The sequence below is a fragment of the Gossypium hirsutum genome, chromosome A11 (assembly GCF_007990345.1).
Source record: "Gossypium hirsutum isolate 1008001.06 chromosome A11, Gossypium_hirsutum_v2.1, whole genome shotgun sequence".
Classification (NCBI taxonomy): domain Eukaryota; kingdom Viridiplantae; phylum Streptophyta; class Magnoliopsida; order Malvales; family Malvaceae; genus Gossypium; species Gossypium hirsutum.
In genome coordinates, this window is record NC_053434.1 from 9390741 (window position 1) to 9400651 (window position 9911).

Consider the following 9911-nt stretch of genomic DNA (forward strand, 5'->3'; position numbering starts at 1 on the left):
TAATTTAAATGATTTTGGTTTATTGATTCTTAAAGCATATGGATTGTTCCATTTTCCTTAGCATAGACACAAAGTCGTCTCTACCGCCGTGTTTCGTCAACTCTTATATATTGAGTCTTTCAAGTACCTTTTTTACTCTATGATACACTTTCTTTTCTGATATGCAGTCGCTCATGTATATATATATACACGCATGCGTGTTTAGTTAATATATACCACATTTAGTTGTATGCAAAATGATAGGCTTCCTTCACTGGCTTTGTTACTGTGATTTGCTATGGCTGCTTTCTCATGCACTGTTTTATCCATATTCCAGTCAGGCAGAGGCAGAGTCTAAGTTAAAAGTCAAAAGTCTGCAACTTGCTTAGTTTTTTTCTTTTCATTTTGATTGTAGCAATTGAATCCCTAGAAATTTTCTTGGAAGTTTACTTTATACTTCATTCATCGACGTGTTTGGTACATCTGTACTAGTTTCAATACATGAGATATGGTAAAATGCATGAGTGGATATACTATTAGGAAGTTTTATGTCTAAACTAATACTTCTCATTAAAAAAAAAAGGTAAAAATCCCTCTTTGGTCCCTCTCAATTTCAATATTGAGCAAATTGGTCCTTCTAAAATAATTGGAGCAATTTAATCCCTGCCAATTTCGAAAGTGAGCAATTAAGAACAGTTAATCATGGCACTGTTGTTCTCTGTCAATTGTACTTAATTTTGATTGGTATAATATCAAGTATAACCCTTGATGTTTATATATTTTGTGCAAATGTTGCAAGTTAAATTTGTTACTTAGGACTAATTTCTTATATAAATGTTATGAGCTAATTTGTTAAATCGTGACTAATTTTACAAATGTGTAAACTCTAAAGACTAAATATTATTCCTAAAAAATTCGCTTTTTTTCTTCAAGCTATTTGCTTTTTATCTTTTATTTTGCTCAGCGGCGGTGCCAACATTCGGGCTGGCTATCGCCCACCTTTTTCCTCTCCAATCAACCCTTTCTTTCTTCCTTCTTCTTATCCACTACATGCAACACCCCCACGCCCGAAACCGTCACCGGGGTCAAGCTTGAGGTGTTACTAAACTTATCTTACCTTTTAAACAACTCTAAACCACTTATTTTAATTTTTGGAATAAACTGTTTTTCTGCATCATGGTTGCTTAAAAATTCATTTCTCGAGTTTCAAAACTCAAAATTAAGATCCGTAAATTTTTTCTGAAACTAGACTCATATATCTATCTACTAATTTTTTTCTAGAATTTTTGACTTGGCCAATTAGTACAGTTTATTAGTTAAAGTTTCCCCTGTTTCAAAACTCAACTACACTGACCTCTTCTTACTACGAGCCATGTTTCTTCCTGTAAAAAATTCATATGACTAAGCCGTTTGTTTCTCTCAAAACTAGATTCAACAAGGATTCTACCATATAAATTACACCTTCTAATTAGTTTTTTACAATTTATGGTGAATTTCCAAATTTGAAACAGGGGATCCAGAAATCGCTCTGACCCTGTTTCACTAAAACTCAGATATCTCATAAAATATAATACCTTTACCTGTTTTGCTTATTCCATAAGAAAATATACATAATAAGCTTTAATTTTATATATTATTCATCTTCAAACTATGTTTCTACAATTTTTAGTGATTTTTGAAAGTTACGTCATTTCTGTTACTTGAATCTGTTTTTAGGTTACTTTCACATTTTTCATAATTTTCATGTGATAATCATCAATCAATCATACATATTAATAAATATGTATATCATCGGCTATTTTATTAGCTAATCACTAGCAAGTATTTACACATCATTCATTGTTCATATTATACCAAAAGTAGCTAAGTTTCTATACATGCCATACCCAAAACAAAACGTCTAGTTATACCGAGTTATTTCTTTGATAGTGTGATCGGCCTCCGACGTTTCCTTCGATCCCCGAGTGACTAGATAAGTACTATAAGAAGAAGAAAATAAAGAAATTAAGCACTAGGCTTAGTAAGCTTACAAGCAAATAAATCACAACATTCAACATAATGGATAATTATGCATAATATCATCTAACATCATAAATTTCTTTACTTCTCAATTTGTATCTTCTTCTTTATTCCCTTACCTTCTTTCTTACCTGACCTTTCCTTTTTCATAAGTATAATCTACTTTTCCTTTGCTGTTAATTCACTGTAATTTAACTCGTATCCTGACCCGTTGAACCACTCGGAATACTAAGGATACTAGGGTCGTTCCTGTCTATCAATATCCTGCCAATGCCATGTCTTTGACATGGACTTACATGAATTATTCCTGTCTCCAATGCCATATATAATATGGACTTACATGGCTCAATCCTATCTCCAAAGCCATATTTCTAATATGGACTTACATGGCTCATTTCTGTTCTGTCCTGTCAACTCTAATATCCTAACATTCCTAGGGTTCAACCGGGGCTTTCTAACACTTTTCCTCTGTCACTCCACCTTAAATTCGACTTTACATATTTTCATAACATAAGTATATAAATGCTGTAAATTGACAATAATAATGTAAAATAAAAGAATATTGCATTTATTTACTGTAACTTACCTTGATACAAAATGTGACTAAACTTTACAATTTAGTCCTTTACTTTTTCTTTTCCCCGATCTACTCCCGAATTTCGTTCTTCTTGATCTATAATAGCAAATTTAACTTATTTAATATTCACATTTATTAAAACAGTCCTTGACCCAAACTTTTGCAAAATTATATTTTTACCCCTAAACTTTCACATATTTGCACTTTTGCCCCAAGGCTCGTAAATTAAACTTCATCCTATTTTCTTATGTTTTATGACATGCTGATCATTTTTCCCTTCTATGGCAATATCAAAATCACACTCTAACATATACTTATGACTATTGGTATTTTTTTCTAATTTAAGCCATTTTACTCGTTTTCACTTAAAACCGAGTAGCATAAGTTGTTTAACATAATTTAAAACCTCATATTCTATCATAAAACACCAAAATACACAAATTTCAGCCATGGGTATTTTTCCAAATATGAACCCTAGGCTGAATTATTGCTAGAATAAGCTTAATCAAGTTACCGGGACTCCAAAAACGTAAAGATCATTAAAAACGGGGCTTGGAATCACTTACTATGAAGCTTGAAAGTTGAAGAAACCCCAGCTATGGAGGAGAGCAAAAATCGGCAGAAACGAATTGAGAAGATGACCATTTTTGTGTTATTTTTCCCTATTTAATTCATTTAATATCCAAATGACCAAATTACCCCTCCTTACTAAACTTTCAAAAATTCCTTCCATTTCCTAATTTTTGTCCATGAACTTAAAATTGGTCAAATTGTTATTTAAACCCTCTTAATTAATATTCCAAAGTAATTTCATACTAAAAACTTCTAGAATGCAAGTTTTGCAAATTATTCAATTTAGTCCCTAACCTCAACTTAAGCACTTTATGCATGGAATTTCATCACGAAATTTTCACACAATCATGCAATCATACCATGAACCTTAAAATAATAATAAAATAAATTTTTCTACCTCGGATTTGTGGTTTCGCAACCACTATTCCGTTTAGGCCCTATTTTGGGATGTTACACTACACATGTCTTCTCTCTTTTCAGTTTGCAAATTTATTTTGTGGGTATCTTTATTGTCTTTACAAGTTGTGATGGATAGATGATGGTGCCTGTCGTTCGTTAAAATTCCATTAGCCACTAGTAGTTTTTCTTGGAAAGTAGGTGGCTCTTCGTTAATTTCTCAATCTGCTTCTATTTTGAGAATATTTTAGAATAATAAATAATTTTACGTGTCGATTTAGGCCGATGTTGTCTTAAGTTTTATATTTTTTTCCATAGTTTAATAAGTTTTCAATTTTAGAAATTTTTGTCTGCTCTTCTAACACGTTTTTTTAGTTTTGTTTATGCATTTAATCTTATTTTACAAGTGACTTTAGGGATGATTTTATTGTCGTCCTCTCTAGTTTGACGAATGCTTGATTCTTTTGTCGATTTTTGCTCTCCGCTTTGGACCATTCGAGGTTGATTTCCTTATCATATTTAGCGCTTGCAATCACTCTAGATGTATCTTGCTTGAGTTGTGACAAAGCCTGTTGAATTAAGTGACCCAAATTCTTATTTAAATAAAATACGATGGAAAATAAAATAAAAGTAAAATTCATATAGAACTAGACTTCTTTTATTTTATTTTAGAATAAGGTTTTTTAAACCTTATTAAACTCCATCTATTTTATATTGATAACGATAAGGTGTTTCAATCCCACTAGAATATGGCTTTACAAGCCTATAAATAGACATAGTCTATTCCTCTTGTATTGATTCAAATTTTTCGACATAGTAAATTTTCTTCTCCTCTGTTTGTGATTTTTTCCCGAAAGGGTTTCCATGTAAAATTTGTGTGTTCTTTATTTTATTTTATTTACAAATTGGTATCCGAGCTTCCGGGTTATTCATCTCGATCACGATAATGGCGTCTTTGAAGTATGAAATTCTGCTATTGGATCGCAACACCAGATTTGCGTTGTGGCAAATTAAGATGCAAGCAGTTCTTGCACAGATGGATCTGGAGGATGCCCTGCTAGGGATAGATAAGATGCCTTCAACATTAACAGATGAAGAGAAGAAGCGTAAGGATAGAAAGGCGTTAACACAATTACATCTGCATTTGTCTAATGAAATTTTACAGGATGTGATGAAAGAGAAGACTGCCGCTGCATTATGGAAGAGGCTAGAACAAATATATATGTCGAAAAATCCAACAAGCAAGTTGCATATGAAGCAGCGTCTTTATGCACATCGTTTGGAGGAAGGTGCGTCTATACACGAACACTTAACAGTGTTTAAAGAAATTCTCTCAAACTTGGAGGCCATGGAGGTTCAGTATGATAAGGAAGATCTAAGGTTGATTCTACTTTGTTCGTTGCCCTCGTCTTATTCAACCTTTAGAGACACGATTTTATATAGCCGCGAGTCTCTCACAGTTGATGAAGTTTATGATTTTTTAACCTCGTATGATAAGATGAAGCATCTTGTGGTTAAACCCGACTCTCAGGGAGAGGGTCTCATTGTTCGTGGGAGACAAGATCGGAATGCTGATGATGATCGTGGTAAGACACAAGAACGGAATCCTCGTGGTAAATCTAAAGGTAGATCGAAGTCTTCAAACAGAGGTAAAACTTGTAACTTCTACAAAAAGAAAGGGCACATTAAATCTGAGTGCTATAAGCTACAAAATAATATTAAAAGGGAGGCTGCGAGTCAAAAGGGAAAACAACTAGAAAATTTCGGTGAAGCTGATGTTGTAGAAGACTACAGCAATGGTGAACTTCTAGTCGCTTCTGTCAATGATTCTAAAGTAAGTGAGGAGTGGATACTTGATTCAGGCTGCACCTTCCACATGAGTCCCAATCGGGATTGGTTTACAACTTACGAAACAGTGTCTGAAGGTGTTGTTTTGATAGGAAATAATGCTTCGTGTAAAATCGCAGGTGTTGGAACAATAAAAGTTAAGATGTTTAATGGAGTTGTCAGAACATTTAGTGATGTACGGCATGTTCCAGAATTGAAAAGAAATTTAATTTCGTTGAGTACTTTAAATTCAAAAGGGTACAGATACACAGCTGAAAGTGAGGTTTTAAAGATTTCCAAAAGGTCCTTTGTTGTGATGAAAGGGCAGAGAAAAATTGCCAAGTTATATATTTTGTAGGGTTCTACTGTTACTGGTGATGCAGCTGTCACTTCCTCCTCCTTGTCAGATGATGATATTACTAAACTTTGGCATATGCGCCTAGGGCATATGAGTGAGAATGACATAGTAGAATTGGGCAAAAGAGGACTTCTTGATGGGCAAGGAATTTGCAAACTGAATTTCTGTGAGCATTGTGTTTTTGGGAAGCAAAAGAGAGTTCGATTCACTAGAGGAATCCATAACACGAAGGGAACATTGGAGTATATTCATTCTGATCTGTGGGGGCCATCTAGAGTGCCTTCGAGAGGTGGAGCTAATTATATGCTAACCTTTATTGATGATTTTTCCAGAAAAGTTTGGGCGTTCTTCTTGAAGCAGAAAAGCGATGTGTTTTCTGCATTTAAGTCTTGGAAAATTATGATTGAAAAATAGACGGGAAAACAGATAAAATACCTCAGCACAGACAATGGCTTAGAGTTCTGTTCTGATGAGTTTAATAGATTGTGCAAGTTAGAAGGAATCATGAGACACTTGACAATTCGTCATACTCTACAGTAAAACGACGTTGCAAAATGAATAAACAAAACGATCATGGAGAAGGTTCGATGTATGTTGTCAAATGCTAACTTACCGAAGTCATTTTGGGCAGAAGCAACCTCTACTGCATGTTTTTTGATCAACCGATCTCCACCCGTTGCCATTGAGAAAAAGACTCCACAAGAGGTATGGTCTGGTAATCCTACTAATTATTCTGATTTAAAGATTTTTGGGTGTCCTGCGTATACTCATGTTGATAATGAAAAATTGGAACCGAGATCTATTAAATGCGTTTTTCTTGGTTATAAAGCTGGTGTAAAAGGGTATAAGTTATGGTGTCCTGAAAATAGAAAAGTTGTAATTAGCAAAGATGTTGTTTTTGATGAAACTGCTATGCTACCTAACTTATCTCTTAAAGACTCTTCCAATAAAGAAAATCAAAAGCAGGTGGAACATCAGATTAATACAGAGTCAAATCCTTAAGCCAGAACAAAAATTGAGAATAGAGTTGCTTCTTCACCACAATACTCTATCGCTAAAAATAGAACTAGGAGAGAAATTAAACCTCCAAAGAAGTATGTCGAGGCTGATCTAGTTGCTTATGCTTTAAATGTGGCTGAAGATATAGATGCGAATCAAGAGCCATCTAATTATTTTGAGGCGGTTAGTTGTGAAGACTCAGAAAAGTGGATGTTTGCAATGCAAGAACAGATGGAATCACTCCACAAAAACAGAACATGGGGCCTTGTGAAACTTCCTAAAGGTAAAAAGCCTGTTCGTTGTAAATGTGTGTTTAAAAAGAAAGAAGGGACTGTAGGAGTTGAAGAACCCAGATATAAAGCAAGGCTTGTTGCAAAGGGTTACAGTCAAATTCTAAGAGTGGACTTCACATGTAACGTCCCCTAACCCTTTACCGTCGCCGAAACAAGGTTACGAGACATTACCAGTTAGTACAGTCCAATTTCAGTCATTAATTAAAACAAATATTCACAGTCATCCTAGTTTTAAGATGTCGTCCCTTTAATGGGCCCTCGCGATCCAATATGGACAGTAAATTCAATTTGGAACTAATTTAGAATCAATACAAATTTTTTTATAAATTTCAAAATTCATACTATATACCGTTGCCAACCATAATTTACTTGTTTCATCAATACTTTTGCAACCTAAATGACTCTCATTAAACATCCTAGGTACATGCCATTATCAATACTCAACATACTTTACCTCATTGAATTCGGGATCGGCCTGAAATGCTGATTTAACAGTCTAGCCTTAACTTAACCTGCGCACAGAAACAAACCGTACGCTAAGTATACACTCAGTGGTATTTCTATAATCTGAACACTTAAACAATTATAAAACATATTAATTTATATATATTGAACTATTCAAACTTAATGAGAATTCAAACATTCACTTTTCAACCAATGTTTTGGTCTACTTTAAATTTCAAATCATTTATTATTTTTCAATAACAATTAATCAATCAGTAATGTTCATTAACACTCAGAATAATTATTTATTCAGTAACAGTCAGTTATTCGGTAACAATCAATTATTCAATAATAACTAGTTATTCAGTATTGATCAATTGATCGGTTATCCAGTAACAGTCAATTATTCAGTAAAATCAGATATTCAGTAACTATTAAGTTATTCAGTAACAGTCATTCATTCAGTGACAATTAATTATTCAGTAATGATCAATTATTCAATAATATTCAGTTATTCAGTAACAGTCTAATATCCAGTAACAGTCAATTATCCAGTAATAGTCAATTATTCAGTAATAATAAGTTATTTTCTACCTTTATTTACCCCTATTAACATGACTCGGACTCAGGCGGATACACGGATCCAACCAACACACCGGTACGGCACATAGTGCCTCATCGGCCGAAGCCGGAACAGTAACAGTAATAGTAGCAGTATGGTACACAGAGTACCTCATCGGAACATATCTGGAATAGTAACAGTAACAATCGGTAACGGTAACAGTAACAATATTCGACACACACAGTGCCGAATCGGTAACAGTAACAGTAACAATATTCGACACACATAGTGCCGAATCGATAACGGTAACAGTAACAATACTCGACACACAAAGTGCCGATTTGATAACAGTAGCAGTAACAATATTCGACACACAAAGTGCCGAATCGGTAACAGTAGCAGTAGCGTTAACAGTAACTAGCACATAAGTGCCTAAAATACGGCACATAAAGTGACTGATCGATAAAGTCGATAAATCTCGTACTCTTCCAATCCTATGGCATACCAATTATATCCGACTAGCCCGACAAGTTAATAGGAAATTTAATTCTTATTCCAATTTTACTTAATATTCATATTTACCCCTATTAACAAGACTCTGACTTTGGCGGATATACGGATTCCAACCAAACACACCAGTATGGCACTCAGTGCCTGAACACTTCCAAATCCTATGGCATGCCAATTATATCCGACTTAGTCCGACTAGTTAATAGGGTATTCAAATCATTTTTCTATTTCAAATTCGCTTTCAATTCAATCACAATTCCTCATATTTCAATATCCAACCAATACACATTTCATTTAATCATAATTCCATTCCATTCAATTCAATTCAATTCAATTCAATTCAACTCAATTCAAATTCACTTTTCCACTTTCTGATCAGTATACAATTCAATACCAATATATATTTCAGATATTCACATATAATTATACTTCGGTTCAATTCCAACCACTTTTCAATCAATACACAACTCACATATTTACACATATTCATAATTTATTTTATTTCAAATAATTTAATCAATGCACCTACCATACATAATAAATAATAAATTCAATAATTAAATATTAAGTTCGGGTTATAGAAATACAAACCGTAACTTTCGAGCTAACTCCCGTTGACTTTGTCTTGTCCTTTCTTAGCCGAGATTTTCGGTACCACATTGACTACGAAATTAATACAATTCATAATCATTAATACATTACTAATTTATATCTTGAGTTACAGAATTCTAAATTAAGATCCGTTAATTTTTCCTGAAACTAGACTCACAAATCTTCTTACCATAAAATTTTTAGAATTTTTTGTTTAGCCATTAAGTACAGTTTATTCTTTAAATTCACCCCTATTCTGCTGTCTGACAGTTTTGACCCTTCTTCACTAAAAATTAATTATCTCACAATACAGAACTCGGATAATATTCCCGTTGATTTCTCCTAAAAATAGACTCATTAGGGATTCTAAACATATAACTTTAACCCTCTAATTATTTTTCTCCAATTTTTGGTGATTTTCCAAATTTAGAACAGGGGAACCCGAATTCATTCTGAAAATTCATTATATCTCATAATTTACAATTCAATTGCTTAAACCGTTTCTTTTATAAGAAACTAGACTCAATAAGATTTAATTGCATATTTTATTCATCCTCTAATTCAATTTATACAATTTTTGGTGATTTTTCAAACTTAGACTACTGCTGCTGTCCAAAATAATCTTAGTGCAAAATGTTGATTTTCTACTTTTAATTTCAATTTAATCCTAACTAAATTCACTTACTTTTCTATCTTAATTCATACTTTATTTCCACTCAATTTTTAACCAAACTTAGACATAATTATCTATTTTTCATCATAAAACCATAATTTCGAAATTCT